General features: G+C 37.8%; 1 protein-coding gene and 1 pseudogene across 5 annotated transcripts in view; one reads left to right on the forward strand and one right to left on the reverse strand.

The window, feature by feature from the left end:
* Positions 1-21065, reverse strand: part of CCSER1 (coiled-coil serine rich protein 1) — a 1396414-nt gene that overhangs the window by 1245682 nt on the left and 129667 nt on the right. The window lies entirely within an intron of this gene.
* The window catches only part of LOC133071840 (craniofacial development protein 2-like), a 52451-nt pseudogene continuing 32455 nt past the window's right edge, over positions 1070-21065 (forward strand).

The raw sequence follows: 21065 nt of genomic DNA on the forward strand, positions 1-21065 counted from the left end.
TTTTTACTAGAAAAGTAATGGCCAAGTTCATAACAACCTGCAGTTGTGTAAATGTACCAGCAGAGGGTGGAAAAGATCTTTCTTGTCTGTAATGAAGTCTTTTTTTTTTTTTTCTCTCTCTTTTAACTTTCAAAACCAATTTAAGGTTTATTGGGCCGGTAACTACAAAAATATCACCAAGTATTTTATGTAAGTGAAAAAGTCTCCAAGTGTGCTTTCAAATTAAATCTTTTTTCAAACAATTACTATCATCCAAATGGTGGGATAACAGGGCAGCTGTAGCACTAGGAGGCCAGTGTTGGCATAAGTCCTTTTTGGAGGTCATCAGTAGCCCGACATCAGGCCAAACAACTCTGTCAGAGAGAGGGAGCACAGCCCCACCCCTCAGCAGACAACTGAATTAAAGGTTTACTGACTTGGAAGTCCCCTGGACTGCAAGGAGACCCAACCAGTCCATACTGAAGGAGATCAGTCCTGGGTGTTCACTGGAAAGACTGATACTGAAGCTGAAACTCCAATACTTTGGCCACCTCATGTGAAGACTTCATTGGAGAAGACCCTGATGCTGGGAGGGATTGGGGGCAGGAGGAGAAGGGGACTACAGAGGATGAGATGGCTGGATGGCATCACCGACTCGATGGACGTGGGTTTGAGTAAACTCCGGGAGATGGTGATGGACAGGGAGGCCTGGCTTGCTGCGATTCATGGGGTCGCAAAGGGTCAGACACGACTGAGTAACTGAACTGAACTGAACTGAACTGACAATGGCCCTGTCCACCAGAGCAAGATTCAGTTTTCCCCGCAACCAGTCCTTCCCATCAGGAAGAAAGAGCTATAATCCCACAGCCTCCAGAACAAAGACCACATCGCAGAAAGATAACCAAAATGATCACATGGATCACAGCTCTGTGCAACTCAAGGAAGTTATGAGCCATGCTGTGCAAGGCCATCCAAGACCAACAGGTGGAGAGGTCTGACAAAATGTGGTCCATCGGAGAAAGGAATGCCAAGCCACCTCAGTACTCTTGCCTCGAGAACCCAATGAAGAGTATGAAAAGGCAAAGAAGATATGTCACAGGAAGAAGCACCCCCAAGGTCAGATGATGCGCAATATGATACTAAGGAGGAGCAGAGAGCAATTACTAACAGCTCCAGAAAGAATGAAGCAGCTGGACCAAAGCGGTATGTCGCTCATTTGTGGATGTGTCTGGTGGTAAAAATGAAGTCCGATGCCGTAAAGAGCAATACTGCATATGAACCTGGAATGTTAGGTCTGCGAATTAAGGTAAATTAGACATGGTGAAGCAAAAGATGGCAAAAGTGAATATCAACATTTTAGGAATCACTGAATTAAAATGAACTGGAAGGAGCAAAATTAATTCAAAATTATATATACTATAGTGGGCAAAAAACCTTAGAAGAAGTGGAATAGCCCTCATAGTCAACAAAAGAGTCTGAAATAGTCAACAAAAGAGTCAACAAAAAAGTCTCAAAAAGGACAGAATGATCTAGGTTTATTTCCAAGGTAAACCATTCAACATCACAGTAATCCAAGTCTATGTCCCAACCACTAATGCCAAAGAAGCTGAGGTTGAACAGTTCCATGAAGATGTACAACGCCTTCTAGAACTAACACCAAAAACAGATGTTCTGTTCATCATAGGGGATTGGAATGCAAAAGTAGAAAGTCAAGAGATACCTGGAGTAACAGGCAAGTTTGGCCTTGGAGGACAAAATGAAGCTTCAGAAAAAAGGCTACCAGAGTTTTGTCACAAGAACACATTGGTCATAGCAAACATGTTTTTTTAACAACACACTCTACACATGGACAACTCTACACATGACAACTCTACACATGGACATCATCAAGTGTATGTGTGTGTTAGTCGCTCAGTCGTGTCTGACTCTTTGTGACCCCATGGACTGTAGCCCTCCAGGCTCCTCTGTCCATCATCAACTGATAAACACCAAAATCACACTAATTATATTCTTTGCAGCCAAAGATGGGGAAAGTTTTATATAGTCAGCAAAAACAAGACCTGGAGCAGACGGTGGCTCAGATCATCAAGTATTTACTACAAAATTCAGACTTAAATTCAAGAAAGCATGGAAAACCACTAGGCCATCCAGGGGTGACCTAAATCAAATGACCTTATAATTATACAGTGGAAGTGATGAATACATTCAAGTGATAAGATCTCGTAGATAGACTGTGTGAAGAACTATGGAGGTTTGTAACATTGTACAGGAGGTGATAACCAAAACCATAACCAAGAAAAAGAAATGAAAGAAGGTAAAGTGGTAGCCTGAGGAGGCCTTACAAATAGTTGAGAAAAGAAGAGAAGTAAAAGGCAAAGGAGAAAGGGAAAGATAAACCCAACTGATGTACAGGTCCAGAGAATAGCAAAGTGAGATAAGAAAGCCTTGTTAAGTGAACAACGCAAAGAAAGAGAGGAAAACAGCAGAATGTCAAAGACTACAGATCTCTTGGAAAAAATCAGAGATACCAAGGGACCATTTCATGCAATGATTAGCAAAATAAAGGACAGAAACATCAACGACTTAACAGAAGCAGAAGATGTTAAGAAATGGTGGCAAGAAAACACAGAACTCTGCAAAAAAAAAAAAAAAAAATGTCCTAATGACCCAGATAAACACAATGTTGAGGCCACTCACCTAGAGCCAGACATCCTGGAATGCAAAGTCAAGTGGTTCTCAGGAAGCATTTTTACAAACAAACCTAGTAGAGATGATGGAATACTAGCTGACCTATTTAAAGTCCTAAAAGATGATGCTGTTACAAGTCCTGCACCATATTCCAGCCAAAGATGGAGAGGCTTTATACGCTCAGCAAAAACAAGACTGGGAGCTGACTGTGGATCAGATCATGAACTCCTTATTGCCAAATTCAGACTTAAATTGAAGAAAGTAGGAAAACCACTAGACCATTCAGGTATGACCTAAATCAAATCGCTTATGATTATACAGTGGAAGTGACAAATAGATTCACGAGATTAGAACTGATAGCCTGAAGAACTATGGACGGAGGTTCGTGACATTGTACAAGGGGCAGTGATCAAGACCATCCCCAAGAAAAAGAAATGCAAAAAGGCAAAATGGTTGTCTGAGGAGGCCTTACAAATAGCTGAGAAAAGAAAAGGTAAAGGTAAAGGAGAAAGGGAAAGATATACCCATTTGAACTCAGAGTTCCAAAGAATAGCAAGGAAAGATAAGAAAGCCTTCCTCAGTGATCAATGCAAAGGAATAGAGGAAAACAACAGAATGGAAGAGACTAGAGAAGAAAATTAGAGATACCAAGGGAACACTTCATGCAAAGATGGGCTCAATAAAGGACAGAAATCATATGGACCTAACAGAAGCAGAAGATATTAAGATGAGGTGGCAAGAATACACAGAAGAACTATACAGAAAAGATCTTCATGACCCAGATAACCACGATGGTGTGATCACTCACCTGGAGACAGACAACCTGGAACGCAAAGTCAAGTGGGCCTTAGGAAGCATCACTACAAACAAAGCTAATGGAAGTGATGGAATTCCAGTTGAACTATTTCAAATCCTAAAAGATGATGCTATGAAGAGCTACATTCAATATGCCAGCAAATTTGGAAACTCAGCAGTGGCCACAGGACTGGAAAAGGTCAGTTTTCATTCCAATCCCAAAAAAAGGCAATGCCAAAGAATGTTCAAACTACCTCACAATTGCATTCATCTCACACGCTGGTAAAGTAATGCTCAAAATTCTCCAAGCCAGGCTTCAACAGTACATGAACTGTGAACTTCCAGATGTTCAAGCTGGATTTAGAAAAGGCAGAGGAACCAGAGATCAAATTGCCAACATCCATTGGATCATCGAAAAAGCAAGAGAGTTGCAGAAAAACATCTACTTTTGCTTTATTGACTAGGCCAAAGCCTTTGACTGTGTAGATCACAGCAAACTGTAAAAAATTCTTAAACAGATGGGAATACCAGACCACCTGACCTGCCTCCAGAGAAATCTGTATACAAGTCAAGAAGCAACCGTTTGAACTGGATATGGAACAATATACTGGTTCCAAATTGGGAAAGGAGTATATCAAGGCTGTATATTGTCACCCTGCTTATTGAACTTATATGCAGAACACATCATGCAAGTATGCCAGGCTGGAGGAAGCACAAGCTGGAATCAAGCTTGCTGGGAGAAACATCAATAACCTCAGATATGCAGATGACACCACCCTTATGGCAGAAAGCGAAGAAGAACTAAGGAGCCTCTTGATGAAAGTGAAAGAGGAGAATGAAAATGTTGGCTTAAAACTCAACATTCAGAAAAATAAGATCGTGGCATCCAGTCCCATCACTTCATGGCAGATAGATGGGGAAACAAAGGAAACAGTGAGAGACTTTATTTACTTGGCTCTAAAATCACTGCATATGGTGACTGGAACCATGAAATTAAAAGACAGTTGCTCCTTGGAAGAAAAGCTATGATCAACCTAGACAGCATATTAAAAAGCAGAGACATTACTTTACCAACAAAGGTCTGTCTAGTCAAAGCTATGGGTTTTCCAGTAGTCATTTATGGATGTGAGAGTTGGACTACAAAGAAAGCTGAGCACCGAAGAATTGAAGTTTTTGAACTGTGGTGTTGGTGAAGACTCTTGAGAGTCCCTGAGACTGCAAGGAAATCCAACCAGTCCATCCTAAAGGAAATCAGTCCTGAATATTCATTGAAAGGACTGATGCTGAAGCTGAAACTACAATACTTTGGCCACCTGATCTGAAGAACCAACTCATTGGAAAAGACCCTGATGCTGGGAAAGATTGAAGGCAGGAGGAGAAGGATATGACAGAGGTTGAGATGGTTGGATGGCATCACTGATGTAATGGACATGAGTTTGAGTAGGCTCCAGGAGTTGGTGACGGACAGGGAAGCCCGGTGTGCAGCAGTCCATGTGGTCCAAAGAGTCGGACACAAATGAGTGATTGAATTGATATGGCAGTAAATTTGGAAAACTCAGCAGTGACCACAGAAATGGAAACGGTCAGTTTTCACTCCAATCCCAAACTAGGCAATGCCAAAGAATGTTCAAACTACTGTATAATTATGCTCATTTCACATTAGCAAGGTAATGCTCAGAACCCTTCAAGTCAGGCTTTAGCAGTATGTGAACCCAAAACTTACACATGTACAAGCTGAGTTTAGTGAAGGCAGAAGAACCAGAGATAAAATTGCCAGCATCCTCTGAATCATACAAAAAGCAAAGGAATTCTAAAAGCACATCTACTTCTGCTTTATTGACTACATTAAGACTCTGAGTGTATCATGACAAACTGTGGGAAACTCTTACATAGATGGGAAAACCAGACTACCTTTCCTGTCTCCTAAGAAACCTGTAGGCAGATCAAGAAGCAACAATTAGAACCAGACATGGCATAGTGTACTGCTTCCAAGTTGGAAAAGGAGTATGACAAGACTGTATATTATCACCCTGCTTATTTAACTTCTGTGCAGAGTACATCATTTGAATTGCCAGGCTGAATGAATCAAAAGCTGGAATCAAGATTGCCGGGAGAAATATCAATAACCTCAGATATGCAGATGACACCACCATTATGGCAGAAAGTGAAGAGGAACTAAATGCCTCTTGATGAGAGTGAAAGGGAGAGTGAAAAGCTGGCTAAAACTCAACTTCAAAAAATGAAAATCATCGCATCCAGTCCCATCACTTCATAGCAAACAGATGAAGAAAAAGCAGAAACACTGACATATTTTATTTTCTTGGGCTCCAGAATCACTGCAGATGGTGACTACAGTCACAAAAGTAAAGTTGCTTGCTCCTTGGAAGAAAAGCTCTGACAAAGCTAAACAGCATGTTAAAAAGCAAAGACATCAGTTTGCTGGTAAAGCTCCATATAGTCAAAGCTATGTTTTTCCAGGAGTCAAGTACAGATGGGAGAGCTGGACCATAATGAAGGCTGAATCCCAAAGAATTGATGCTTTTGAACTGTGGTGTTGCATAAAACTCTTTGGGCAGCAAGTATGTGCATGTGTTACGTCTCTCAGTCATGTCCGACTCTTTGCGACCCCATGGACTGTAGTCCAACAGGCTCCTTTGTCCATGGGATTCTCCAGGCAAGAATACTGGAGTGAAAAAAAAAAAAAAGAATACCGGACTGGGTTGCCATTTCCTTCTCCAATCAATCCTAAAGGGAATCAACCCTGAATATTCATTGGAAGGACTGATGCTGAAGCTGACTCTCCAATTATTTGATTTGAAATATCAAAACTACCTGATGCAAAGAGCCAACTCATTGGAAAGGACCCTGATGCTGGCAAAGGTTGAGGGCAAGAGGAGAAGGGGATGACAGAAGATGAGATGGCTGGATGGCATCACTGACTCAATGGACATGAGTTTGAACAAACTCCTGGAGACAGTGAAGGAAAGGGAAGCATGGTGTGCTGCAGTTCATAGGGTCGCAAAGAGTCAGACACACTTTAGCGACTGAACAACTTCATTCCAAAAAGACCTGTCTTTTAAACTGATGGAAGAAGCCAATTCTTAACTTGAAAGTTTGAAACTAATAATAATAGCAAAAGTAAGATTTCTAGTTTTTCTCTTTTGTATGTAGACTATATAATAAGGCATCTATTAGAAGAAATTCATATTCATATATATCAATTCAAATGTACTATTTATTTCCCAATAGCTTTTTGTCATCATTTTTGAAATAACAGATCATATGGCACCTCATAGGAAAAATATTGATAATAGTGCACAATGTGTATAAAGCTGGTAACATATCTTGTTCCTACTGTATGTTGTAAATTCTATCACTTTACAGCTTTTCTTATAGTACTGCATAGAACAGGTCATGGTCACAGTCACAAATATAAACAAGAAAAAGAAAATTATACGACAATGTAAGATAATACAAAAACTGGAGGAAAAGAAATTTTGAAATACAAATTAGAAAACAGATTAAGAGATTAATTTAAAGGTTACTATACTCATTGTTCATAAATATGTTTATGTATGAATCTGTGTACAAATATAAGCAATATAAACACCTGACAATACAAACAAGCATAAAGAGTAATATAGGATCAAATATGTCAATATATGGTTCGTCCAAATAGGAATGTGAGGCCAATAAACTGACAGTCAATATTGGTCTCCAAAGGGCGGGGGGCAGGGGAAGAAATGAGCATATCTGCAAATCATTACTGCTGTGCTTTTGTTTTAAATACCGATTTTATTAATAGTCATGTTCTTTATAATGCAAATGGCAGCATATTAATAATATACCAATTTCCATTCACTTATATGTTGCCATGAAGTACATAATCTGTTAGAATTGCTTTAAAAACAGAATCTTAGATTTGTTATTTTTTCTAAGTGTTGTTGTTGAACTCAGCCTATAAAGGTCACATTCTTCAATGACATTGCTTCATGATATGTCTGTAGATGTTATATTTCTTGAACTGCTTATCCATTCATAAAGCTCAGGAGTAAATAGATGAATTCTGTGAGGCCCTCTAACTTATTAAAATACAAGCATACAATCTGTGAAATGTACAATACACACACATCTGACAATAAAATGTCATTCTAAATTCATTTTTTCTTTCAAAGTTAGTAACAAACTAGATTCAGTATTGTCCCATAAGTACGAAGGTAAAAATAATGTCCTATAGATTACTGCCACAAACAGATGTGGTGTGCTTTATAAAAAAGAGAGCAAAAACATATCTGAGAATGAAGTCTGTTCATTACATAAATTTAGAAATATGATAATAAATTTCTTTCTTCCACTTGTACTTGCCAACGTGATCACTGAACACGAACGAATCATATACACTGTTCTAACTTTTATTATTCAAAATTCTGAATATTGTAATTCATAAATCAGAACAATTTTTAGAATCCAGGGGGAAAAGGCATGACTGATACATATTTTAGTAATAAAATTCTCTGTTATAATACAGTATCAGATTGAAATTACTTCAGATCACATCAAGATAAATTTTAAATTTGTAGAAATGTCTAATGTTAAAACAATTAATAGATTTACTCTCAAGCAATAATTAATAAGTATATTAAAGTGTATTTTATTTCTTAATTTGTTCTTTAATTTAAAATTTGATTTATCTTAGGAGGAATTACATAACATATTACAACAAAGGAATGTAATAAATTCAGCCTATTTCTTTCTTTAAAAAAAAGAACTTAAACTTTGCTAATAAATTTTCTAAGTTGTCTTCTTGTAAGCCCATGATCCTGCATCAATGGCCACTGTAAGGAATGACTAACTGATGCTGGATTTACACTGATTTATATACTGTTAATTTAATAGAACAATTAGTAAGCAAGAACTCAGGAGAGAAGGACCTATGCGTGTGCCAGAAGGGTTCTAGCTGTAGTACCTGGTAGCAAATGTGATGTGCCTGACTTAAATTGCCACTATATGGAGATTTTGCATCTTGGAAATTCCAAGTTCTGCCATAGTGAACAACTACTGCATAGAATTTTACATTTGAAAGGTGTACTTCTCTTTGAGGGTGAAGAAATTGAAATCCAGATTGGTTAAGTACCTCATTCAAAGACAAACAAATAGCTGCACTAACATTTATAGAGCTCAGTGTTCCTGATAATGGAATTAACTAACCCAAACAAAAGAAGATATTCTGTCATTGCCAGACTGTCCTTATTTCAAACAAACAAAAAGACTCTTGCTCTGTAAGCATCTGATATATGGTTACCATTTTTGTGTAACATAAAAATAAATTTATTTCACAAGAAGCTATGTTAACTTAAAGTTTTTTATTGTTTCATTTATGTGGCTTTCTTCTTAGTCCTATATCTTCTTAGTCCTTAGTCCTATATATGAAAGAGGTGATTTCATATTTAATGAGTACACGTTATTTTAATTTCCAAAAAAACTTTGTTAGGTAACAATAATTATTCTTATCAGATACACAAGTTTGGAGTCTGAGAAGTAAAGCTGAGATTTGAATGATGTATTTCTGATGGTGAAGACAAATTTTGAATTCATATCCTTCTGCTTGAATGCACAAAATTTTTAATTCATATCCTTCTGCCTGAATGCACAAAATAGAGTGACAATAATAAAGTATTAAATAACATTACTCTTAATGCTATTGCTGCCCTAAGAATGTGTAATTGGGAGTGGCATACTATTCCACTGGTGGCTTCCGTTGTGGCTCAGCTGGTAAAGAATCCACCTGCAATGAGGGAAACCTGGGTTCCATCCCTGGGTTGGGAAGATCCCCTGGAGGAGGGCATGGCAACCCACTCCAGTATTCCTGCCTGGAGAATCCCCATGAACAGAGGAGCCTGGCGGGCCACAGTCCAAGGGGTCGCAAAGAGTTGGACATGACTAAGCACAGCCCATTACATTAGATACTATTCCAAATCAGTATTCCAATGACAAAGCCACTGCCAGGTAATCAAGAGGAGTTCTAAATGATTCTTAAGTTAAACACAGGTCACAAGGAGTGTTAATTCTGTAGAGAAAATGCAATCCATTAGCCAAGAATGTACAAAGTGTTGAGTTCACAAGAGAGAGAGACAGAGGGAGATAGAAAGGATGGGAGGTGGGAGAGAGAGAAATGGTGGTGTCATCCTACGGACTTTTCAAGGCTAAGAGCTGCATGTCCAAGACCGAATATTAAATAAAGGCACATGTAGCAACTGAGAACATTTTGTGATTCATAATAAAATCTTCAAACAAAGAAGCAGGCATCCAAGATTAAAAAGATTGAACAAAGAATACCATATAACAAAGAGAAAGTCTTCCAGAACCCAAAAGTAGAACCTATAGGGGTCCCTGCTTGCTGTGTTTATGAAGAAACCACATAACGGTATCGGGATACCATGTCGTGTGGATAAAATACTGTATCACCTATAAAAGGTAAGTTTTCATTCCAGTCCCAAAGAAGAGCAATGCCAAATAACATTCAAACTACTGTACAATTGCACTCATTTTGAGTAATGTTACGCATTAAATCCTTCAAGCTAGGCTGCAACTGTACATGAACCAAGAATTTCCAGATGTACAACCTGGGTTTGGAAAAGGCACAGGAACCAGAGATCAAATTGCCAACATTTGTTGGATCATAGAAAAAACAAGGGAATTTCAGAAAATCATCTACATCTGCCTCATTTGCTACATAAAAGCCTTTGACTGTGCAGATCCCAGCAAACTGTAGAAAATTCTTAGATAGATGGGAATACCAGACCACTTTATCTGTCTAAGAAACCTGTATGTAAGTCAAGAAGCAACAGCTAGAATCATACATGAAACTATTGACTGGTTCAATATTTGGAAATGAATAGGACAAGGCTGCATATTATCACCCTGCTTATTTAATTTATATGCAGAGTACATCTTGTGGAATGCCAGGCTAGATGAATCACAACTGGAATCAGGATTGCTGGGAGAAACATCAACAATCTCAGATATGCAGATGATACCACCCTAATGACAGAAAGTGAGAAGGAACTAAAAAGCCTCTTGATAAGGGGGAAAGAGGAGAGTGAAAAAGCTGGCTTAAAACTCAACATTCAAAAAACCAACATCATAGCATCCAGTCCCATCACTTCACGGCAAATAGAAGGGGAAAAAGTGGAAGCAATGACAGACTATATTTTCTTGGGCTCCAAAATCACTGCAGACAGTGACTGCAGCCATAAAATTAAAAGATGCTTGCTCACTGGGAGGAAAACCATGGCAAACCTAGACAGCATATTAAAAAGTTGAGACATCATTTTGCTAACAATGGTTTATATAGTCAAATCTATGGTTTTTCCAGTAGTCATGTAGAGATATGAGAGTTGGACCATAAAGAAGGCTGAGTGCCAAGAAAAGAAAATCAATGCCTTTGACTTGTGGTGCTGGAGAAGACTACAAGGAAATTAAACCAGTCAATCCTAAAGGAAAATGACCTTGAACAGAGTATTCATTGGAAGGACTAATGCTGGAGCTGAAGCTCCAACACTTTGCCCATCAGATACGAAGAAGTGACTCACTGGAAAAGATCCTGATGCTGGGACACAGAAGGCAAAAGGTGAAGAGGGTGGCAGAGAATGAGATGATTAGATAGCATCACCAATTTAATGGACAAGAATTTGAGAAAATCACTGGAGATAGTGAAAGAAAGGGAAGCCTGGCATGCTGCAGTCCATGGGGTGACAAAGAGCTGAACATGACTTAGCGACTGAACAATGACAACAATTACACTATTCATAAATAATGGTATAATGGATTACAGATGAATATCACAGTTGTTTCATGATATTTTTTGGTTTTCCTCTCAACATCTTAAAATCTCATTCTTTTTTCCTATATATTATATAGATTAAATTTCTGAATCCACATTTCTAGGTTGGATTCTGGCTTCCACATTCATTAATGTTGAATAAAGTATTAATACTTAGTCTCCCTCTTGGCCTCAGAGGGTGTCAATGTGTGAAATGAGGAACAGAATCAACTATTATGAGGATAAAAGAGCTAAGTACTCAGACTTGCGTGGAACAGAGACAAAGCACACAGTAAATGTCAGTGATTTATACTGGCACAAAATCATGGAAAGTAAATCCAACTTCTCTATTTTAAGAATTTGAAATAGAAACCTGTCCATCTCAAGAATTTGAAGCTTTGAAAGGTAAATCTATGGAAGCAATACGCTTTTCAAATTTTTCTCTTAATAAGACTTCTTTGCTTCTATGTGAGCTACACGTAGAGGGAATGAATATCTGGATTGGTGTTTATCAAAGTAGAATCGGGGGAGGGGAAGCTTCCCTGCTGGCTCAGAAGATAAGAGAATCTACCTGCAATGCAGAAGTTCAGTTCCATTCGCTGGCTCAGTTGTGTCTGACTCCTTGCGACCCCATGAACCACAGCACGCCAGGCCTCCCTGTCCATCACCAACTCCCAGAGTCTACCTAAACCCATGTCCATTGAGTGGGTGATGCCATCCAACCATCTCCTCCTCTGTTTTCCCCTTCTCCTCCTGCCTTCAGTCTTTCCCAGCTTCAAGGTCTTTTCAAATGAGTCAGCTCTTTGCATCAGGTGGCCAAAGTATTGGAGTTTCAGCTTCAACATCCATCCTTCCAAGGAACACCCAGAACTGATATCCTTTAGGATGGACTGGTTGGATCTCCTTGCAGTCCAAGGGACTCTCAAGAGTCTTCTCCAACACCACAGTTCAAAAGCATCAATTCTTCATCTCTCAGCTTTCTTGATAGTCCAACCCTCACATCCATATATGACTACTGGTAAAACCATAGCCTTGACTAGACGAACTAGACAAAGTGATGTCTCTGCTTTTTAATACGCTGTCTAGGTTGGTCATAACTTTCCTTCCAAGGAGTAAGTGTCTTTTTAATTTTATGGCTGCAATCACCATCTTCAATGATTTTGGAGTCCAAAAAAATAAAGTCAGCCACTATTCCACTGTTTCCAACCCAGGTCCTATCCCTGGGTTAGGAAGATCCCTTGGAGAAGAGAATGGCTACCCATTCCAGTATTTTTGCCTCATAATCTTCCACAAACCTTAGGAAAAATAACTGAACTGCTAGCCTGGAAATGAGGAAAGAGAGAGGTAATAAATCTGAATATTCTAAGTGAAAGATAAACTTTCTCTTTATTTTTATTCTATTCAAGTGCATTTTATGCTGAGATATTAATTTTATGTTGATCACATTATGAGTATCTTCCACAATAATTTCAAACTTGTTCTACTAAATTGAAAAACTACTTGATCCTTAGCACACTTTGACCACTAACAATTTTCCATTAGTTTAAATATGGCAAAAGATATATTTTTCTGTCAGTATATATATATTATATATGCTTTAAATATATTATCATTAATACTGTCAAGTAACATATTTATTTCATTTGTTTTAAAGAAAAGACATGTAAATATATTTCATCAAAATCTAATTATAAAAAGCAATCCTCATTGTCAAGCCAACCAGCCAACGAAGATTTTTCTTCAGAAGAAAAGACTTAAATCATCAAATAAACCTGCTAATAATAAGTCAATATTTTCACTTACTTATTTCTGGATACAATAGAAAAAGGAGGAGGGAAGGTGGAAGGAGGAAGGAGGAGATGATTCAGAATAGTGCTTCTATGAAATAATACATCAACACCTCCAACATTTCTTTATAAAGTGTTCAAGGGACTCCCTGATAAATTAAGCCTTTGACTGATATTCTGGAGACTTTTAAAGACTGGGCAATGAATCCTAGAAAGATTCAGAAGAGATGAGAAGTTTCCCTTTTTATTTTCCTTTGTGTAGAATAGGAGATTGTGAAAGGCAAAGTTAGGAAGATGAACTGGCAAATGTCAGAAGTTTCTCAAGTAAGGAAACTGTATAGAAAATCACAACTGGAAATTGAAGGTTGAGAAATTAATTATCTTACAGGTATGTGTTTCTATACAGTCCAGGAGGAGTTTCTGAGATCCTGGTTATTTTACTCCATTCTGAATACTATTAGTATTGCATATACAAAGTGCCCAGTGGATTCTTTTATTCAAATAATTCAAAACTGGAAGCCACACTGTCTCCTAAGCACAAAAGATGCAAAAGAGAGTAAGGGACAAAAGGACCTTTTTTGATGGAGCAACTATTTCAGTGAGGTAGACAAAATATAAGCAAGAAACCAAATGAACAAGATAAATCATCTTGAACAGTCATATATATTACATAAAAAATAATTGCAGTATTGCAGTAAAGCGATAACAAGTGAAGGGGAAAGTGTGGACGTGGGATATTTGAGGAGAATGAAGATCAGTGGGAAAAGCATTTCCAGCAAAGGCAACATCAAGGACAAACTCCCCAGTTACCATGAATTACTTACAGTTTAACATTTAGGTAGTTTTAATCATTTCATACAGTTTTTAAAAAGCTATTTTATACTATACTATTATAAAGGAACTAATCCACTTTATTACTAAATAATCATTCGGTTCAGTTGCTCAGTCGTGTCTGACTCTTTGCAACCCCATGAATCGCAGCATGCCAGGCCACCCTGTCCATCACCAACTCCCAAGTTTACTCAAACTCATGTCCATCAAGTCAGTGATGCCATTCAGCCATCTCATCCTCTGTTGTCCCCTTCTCTTCCTGCCCCCAGTCCCTCCCAGCATCAGGGTCTTTTCCAATGAGTCAACTCGTTGCATGAGGTGGCCAAAGTACTGGAGTTTCAGCTTCAGCATCAGTCCTTCCAATGAACACCCAGGACTGATTTCCTTTAGGATGGACTGGTTGGATCTCCTTGCAGTCCAAGGGACTCTCAAGAGTCCTCTCCAACATCACACTTCAAAAACATCAATTCTTCAGCACTCAGTTTTCTTCACAGTCCAACTCTCCCATCCATACATGACCACTGGAAAAACCATAGCCTTGACTAGACAGACCTTTGTTCGCAAAGTAATGTCTCCGCTTTTTTTTGTTTGTTTGTTTGGTCTTTCTCTTGGTTCTTTTATTTTTTCTTAAGATCTTATTTTTTTTTTCATTTATTTTTATTAGTTGGAGGCTAATTACTTTACAATATTGTAGTGTTTTTTGCCATATATTGACATGAATCAGCCATGGATTTACATGTGTTCCCCATCACGATCCCCGCTCCCACCTCCCTCCCCATCCCATTCCTCTGGGTCTTCCCAGTGCACCAGCCCTGAGCACTTGTCTCATGCATCCAACCTGGGCTGGTGATCTGTTTCACCCTTGATATTTAATATGCTATGTAGGAAAATAATCATTAGATAGCATTAAATGCCTCTGTTTGGGGCTCACTCAGGTTTTTGAATTTTTGTTAATGGAAAACTCTATATGATGTACTGGACTTTTGCCTGAAAGCTGCATTGCTTCTATTACCAGTGTAGTTGAACCCAACTCCTATGTGTAAATCTCTTCATGGTAAGCAGTGAAGTTGTTTTGAAGCCTAGAAACTCTTTCAGGACACTACAGTGTCATTTAGTAAATAACCACAGCTACACATTATGGCTGCAGCAACCAGAGGCACAAGTGTCTAATCATAATATGTTTATTTGTCCGCAATATGTGTCTCTCCCACTCTGCATTGATTGATTCACTTAAGGTCACATAGCCAGAATCAGAGCAGCAGCAGTTTGAGAAATCAAGTGAAGAAAGCAGGCAACAAGATGAAAAGTACTGACACAGATACAGGACATTTCCAAAGAATGTAAATCTGTTTACAAGTAAATGATTCAGCATATCCCTATGCTCAGTCACTTCTGTCATGTCCAACTCTTTGCGACCCCATGGACTGTAGCAGACAGGCTGCTCTGTCCATGGGCTTCTACAATTGCCACGCGCTCCAGCAGGGGATCTTCCTGACCCAGCGATCAAATCCGCATCTTCTGAATTTCGTGCATTGCAGGCAGATTTTTTATGCACTAAGCCACCAAGGAAGCCCAAATAATTCAGCAAACTTTATATTAAAAGCTACTACAAAGTGAGGGATCTTTACTAGACATAGAGGAGAATGCAAAACACATATAAAATGCTCCCTCTTGCCATTAAGAAGTATTTAATAAATTAAACTAATACAAAAAGAAACAGAGACCAAATGTTAATGATACTGTTCAGTTCGGTAGAGTCACTCAGTCATGTCTGACTCTTTGCAACCCCATGGACAAAAGCACGCCAGGCTTCCCTGCCCTCACCAACTCCCAGAGCCTCCCCAAACTCAGGTACATCAAGTCGGTATTGCCATTCAACCATCTCATCCTCTGTCGTCTCCTTATCCTCCCACCCTCAATCCATCCCAGCATCAGGGTCTTTTCCAAAAAGTCAGTTCTTCACATCAGGTGGCCAAAGTGTTGGAGTTTCAGCTTCAGCATCAGTCTTTCCAATGAACATTCAGGACTGATTGCCATTAAGATGGACTGGCTGGATCTCCTTGCAGTCCAAGGGACTCTCAAGAGTCTTCTCAAACACCACAGTTCAAAAGCATCAATTTTTTGGTGCTCAGCTTTCCTTAGAGTCAAACTCTCACATCCATACAGGACTACTGGAAAAACCATAGCTTTGACTAGACGGACCTTTGTTGGTAATATCTCTGCTTTTTAATATGCTGTATAGGTTGGTCATAGCTTTTCTTCCAAGGAGGTAAATGTCTTTTAATTTCATGGCTGCAGTCACCATCTGCAATGATTTTGTAGCCCAAAAAAATAAAGTCTGTCACTGTTTCCACTCTTTCCCCATCTATTTGCCATGATGTGATGGGACCAGATGCCATGATCTTAGTTTTCTGAATGTTGAGTTTTAAGCCAACTTTTTTACTCTCCTCTTTGACTTTCATAGAGGCTCTTTAGTTCTTCACTTTCTGCCATAAGGATGGTGTCCTCTGCATATCCGAGGTTACTGATATTTCTCCCAGCAGTCTTGATTCCAGCTGGTGCTTCATCCAGCCTAGCACTTCTCATGATGTACTCTGCATATAAGTTAAATAAGCAAGGTGACAATATACAGCCTTGACGTACTCCTTTCCCGATTTGGAACCAGTCTGTTTTTCCGTGTCCGGTTCTAACTGTTGCTTCTTGACCTGCATACAGATTTCTCAGGAGGCAGGTCACGTGGTCTGGTATTCCCATCTCTTTAAGAATTTTCCACAGTTTGTTGTGATCCACGCAGTCAAAGGCTTTGGCATAGTCAATAAAGCAAAAGTAGATATTTTTCTGGAACTCTCTTGCTTTTTCGATGATCCAGTAGATGTTGGCAATTTGATCTCTGATTCCTCTGCCTTTTCTAAATCCAGCTTGAACTAATAAAATTATAGTTCTGAGAAGAAAAGAAAATTATACAGACTGGAGAAATAGACATTTAGTAAAGAAGCATACAAATGCATGAATATTTGAGCCCAAACAGTCTTTCTAAAGTTTTTGAGATTTCAGGGATTGAGGAGATCATTTATTCAATAATCATTCATTGAAGAGATGCTCAACATCACTAATCATCTGGGAAATGAAAATCAAAACCACAATGAGCTATCACCACACAACTGTCAGATGGCTATCATCAAAAAGAATATAAAAAACAAATGTGGATAGGGATGTGTAGAAAAGGGAACCTTCATTTACTGTCAAGTGAGAAATTAAATTGGTGCAGCCACTGTGGAAAACTATGGAGGGGTCTCAAAAAACTAAAAACAGAACTACCATAGGACCATCCAAAAACAAAAATGCTAATTTAAAAAGATATATGCACTCAATGTTTATAGAAGCATTGTTTACAATTGCCAAGACGCAGAAGCAAGCAAAGTGTCCATCAATAATTAAATGAATAAATAAAATAGGGTATACACACAACAGGAATATTTTTCAGCCATAAAAAATTAAATTTTGCATTTGCAAGAACATGAATCAACTTGGAGGGCATTATGTTAAGTGATTAAGTCAGTCAAAGACAAACACTGTATGATATCACATATGTGAGGAATATAAAAAATACAACAAAACTAGTGAACATAACCCAAAAAAAGCAGACTCACAGATACAGAGAACGAACTAGTGGCTACCAGTCAGAAGAGGGAAGTGGGGAGGGGTAATAATAAGGGTAGAGGAATAATAGATACAACCTATTAGGTATAAAATAAGCTACAGGGATATAACTCACAATATAGCCAATATTTTACAAAAACTATACAAGGAGTATAAGCTTTAAAAATTATGACTTGCTACATGACATACCTGTAACTTATAACATATTGTATAGCAACTATACTATATAGTATATATACAACTTTTAACTTTTTAAAAATGTCTGTATTCTGTCTTAAGCTAAACAATGAGGATGTTCTTCTCTTTCCTCTCTCTATCTACTTGTTGTTAGGCCATGGGATGTAAGAGGTATAAAACCTTGAGTCTAACTAATAATCATTAAAGCCAGTTGTTCTTAAAATATATTCCCAGTCCAGCAGCACCAGCATCACCTGAAAAATCATCAGAAATTCAAATACTGGGAGCACATCCACAGAAATGCTTAATTAGAACCTGTGGGTGTCTCTTCCTACAACCTACACAATTTCCAAGAGACCAAATGATCCTGATGTATTGATGCATGCTAAAGATTGAACACCACTGATCTAAGCTAACCAAGGAAGAATTTGGTAGCTAATATGAGGTAATTACTTGCTACCAAACAGCAGAACAAGCACTAGCAACATGATTTCTAACTTCTAAGAGAGGATTCTTTCTACTCACCATAAAAAATGCAAATTTTCTACTGATTTCAGTAATTTTTAAAAAATTTCCACCTTTCGAAACATGAGCCCTGAAAAATCTAGAAGTTTCTTATAGTACGTGTGCATGTCATTAAAACTATATTCTGTTTTCACATTCGGATGGACTAAGCAAACTAAAAACATACACGTAAAACTCTTTTATATTTTTTATTAAATTAGAATTATTTTTTAAAGCACAGTACATGGTACTCTTTTCCCATTTTTCTTTAGGAGTTTTTCTTTTTATTCCTTACTGATATGTTAAGTGCTCTTTAATATTAAGAACATAGTTCTTCATAATATTTAAGTATTTTCCTGTTTCACTTTTGATATTTTAACATTTTGAATGTTTTGTTTACATGTAATCTGAAACATTCACATCCTCATTATTTTTCAGTGTTTTACACTGGGAAAAGTGTTGTCTTTCCTAACAGAAGGTGAAATTTTGTCTATTAGTGTTAGCTCTTCAGTCATGCCCAACTCTTTGTGACCCCCTGGACTGCAGTTCGCCAGGCTCCTCTATCCATGGAATTCTCCAGGCAAGAATAGTGTAATGGGTTGCCATTTCCTTCACGAGGGGATCTTTCTGACACAGAGATCAAACCCAGGTCTCCTGCATTGCAGGCAGATTCTTTACCATCTGAGATACCAGGAAGCCTTAATGTTTAAGTATTTTCCTATGTTTTTATGTAATCTGAAACATTCACATCCTCCATTATTTTTCAGTGTTTTACACTGTGAAAAAAAATTTTTTTTCTAATAGAAGGTGAAATTTTGCCTGTTACTTCTACAAATGTTTCTAAGTTCATTTTTAATGTTTAATTCATCTATATTTTTAAGTGTTAGTACTAAATTTTACTATTCATGAGAATCAGAATAACCTAGAGGGCTTTTTAACATAGAAATTATTGAATCCCGACCCCACAATTTCTGAAACAGTAGGTTTGATACAGTAGTTTAAGCATTTTTAATACATTCACAGATGATGCTGCTAGTCCTAGACCACACTTTGATAACCACTGGATAAAGAAACTGATCAACAAACAAAAAACTCTCTATGTGCATATAGGATTTGGTTATTGTGCACTGTACTAAATTAACAACTAACATAAGATGCAAAGGGGTGACATAAGAATGAGATAAAGTTTGGGACTATAGTGCAGGTATCTTTGAATGTCATGAGCATGAATTTTTCTCAGAGGAAACAACACAGCACTAAGACTCAAAGAATAAATCTATAATAAATGTACATTGAATTTAAGTTAAATAAAGTTTCAAAAGTTCACCCTGCCTGAGAATAACATGCTTTTTAATTAGAAGCTAATTATTCTCTTTAGCTAACTGTCATCACTGGAAAAATATTTATAAAGAAAGTATTTATCAAAAAATTTATGTAAGAATTCTATAAATTACTTTAATGATCCAAACTAATCATTTTTTGCTTCACTGAAATTTAATTATCAATTTAACTGAAATCATTATGCCTGCTTCATTTCCTAGCATAAACAATGAAATTGCAAAATATAAGAATTAAAAAGGACTTAACCCAAATATTATAAATTCCATTTAATAGAGATATTTAGTAGAATATAAGTAATATAATCATGCAAAACACTGCTATGTAATCTGATTCTAAAGTCATATCACAATGGTGGAATAGTTTTAAATCACAAATTCTATGACGTATTAGGGTTTCTGTGAAAAAGAAGATTCACTAAGAAGTTCACCTGAAAGATAATGTCAGTAGAATAACTTGTTATAACTAAATAATGGTCTCTCACTTCTCATACAGTAGACTGCAGGGAAGAAATCAATGGGAAATAAATATCCAGGTAAACCAAAGAGATTTATTTTTAGGAGTGGAGAAAGCAACCCAAGAGAAATGCTGCATGACAATCATTTTACTACTTCACACCAAAGGCTTTCCTAACTTTGATCACTTAGCACTCACCTATCCTTTTTTTCTGCATACAAAACTCTCATCAGCATCAACAGGACCTAAAAATGAATTGAACAGAGTAATGGGGCTTAATCTGACACTTTTGAACTACAGTACTCAAAAGGTCTCCTGCATGAATTATACAACTCCTTTAGTTATCTGTTATCTCCAAGAAGTGTAAAGAAAACAGCCTCTCAGTCGTCTTTGACTCTTTGTGACTCCATGGACTATACAGTCCATGAATTTCTCCAGGCCAGAATACTGGAGTGGGTAGCCTTTCCCTTTGGCAAGGGCGCTTCCTAAGCCAGGGATGGAACCCAGGTCTCCCGCATTGCAGGTGGATTTTTTACCAGCTGAGCCACAACAGAAGCCCACACAGACTCTACAGCAATTTAAAAAGAACAGGGTAAATAGGTGTGTTGAATAATAATACTTAGGGATTTGTAACAGAGCCCTCCTCTCACACACTAGTAAAGTAATGCTCAAAATTCTCCAAGTCAGCCTTCAGCAGCACATGAACCATGAACTTCCAGATGTTTAAACTGGATTTAGAAAAGGCAGAAGAACCAGAGATCAAATTGCCAACATCTGCTGGATCACTGAGAAGGCAAGAAAGTTCCAGAAAAACATCTATTTCTGCTTTATTAACTAGGCCAAAGCTTTTGATGTGTGGATCACAACAAACTGTAGAAAATTCTTAAAGAGTTGGGAATACCAGACCACCTGACCTGCCTCCTGAGAAATATGTATGCAGGTCAAGAAGCAACAGTTAGAACTGGACATGGAACAACAGATTGATTCCAAATAGGAAAAGGAGTACATCAAGGCTGTATATTGGCACC

This window comes from Dama dama, chromosome 17 (genome assembly GCF_033118175.1).
Source record: "Dama dama isolate Ldn47 chromosome 17, ASM3311817v1, whole genome shotgun sequence".
Lineage (NCBI taxonomy): Eukaryota > Metazoa > Chordata > Mammalia > Artiodactyla > Cervidae > Dama > Dama dama.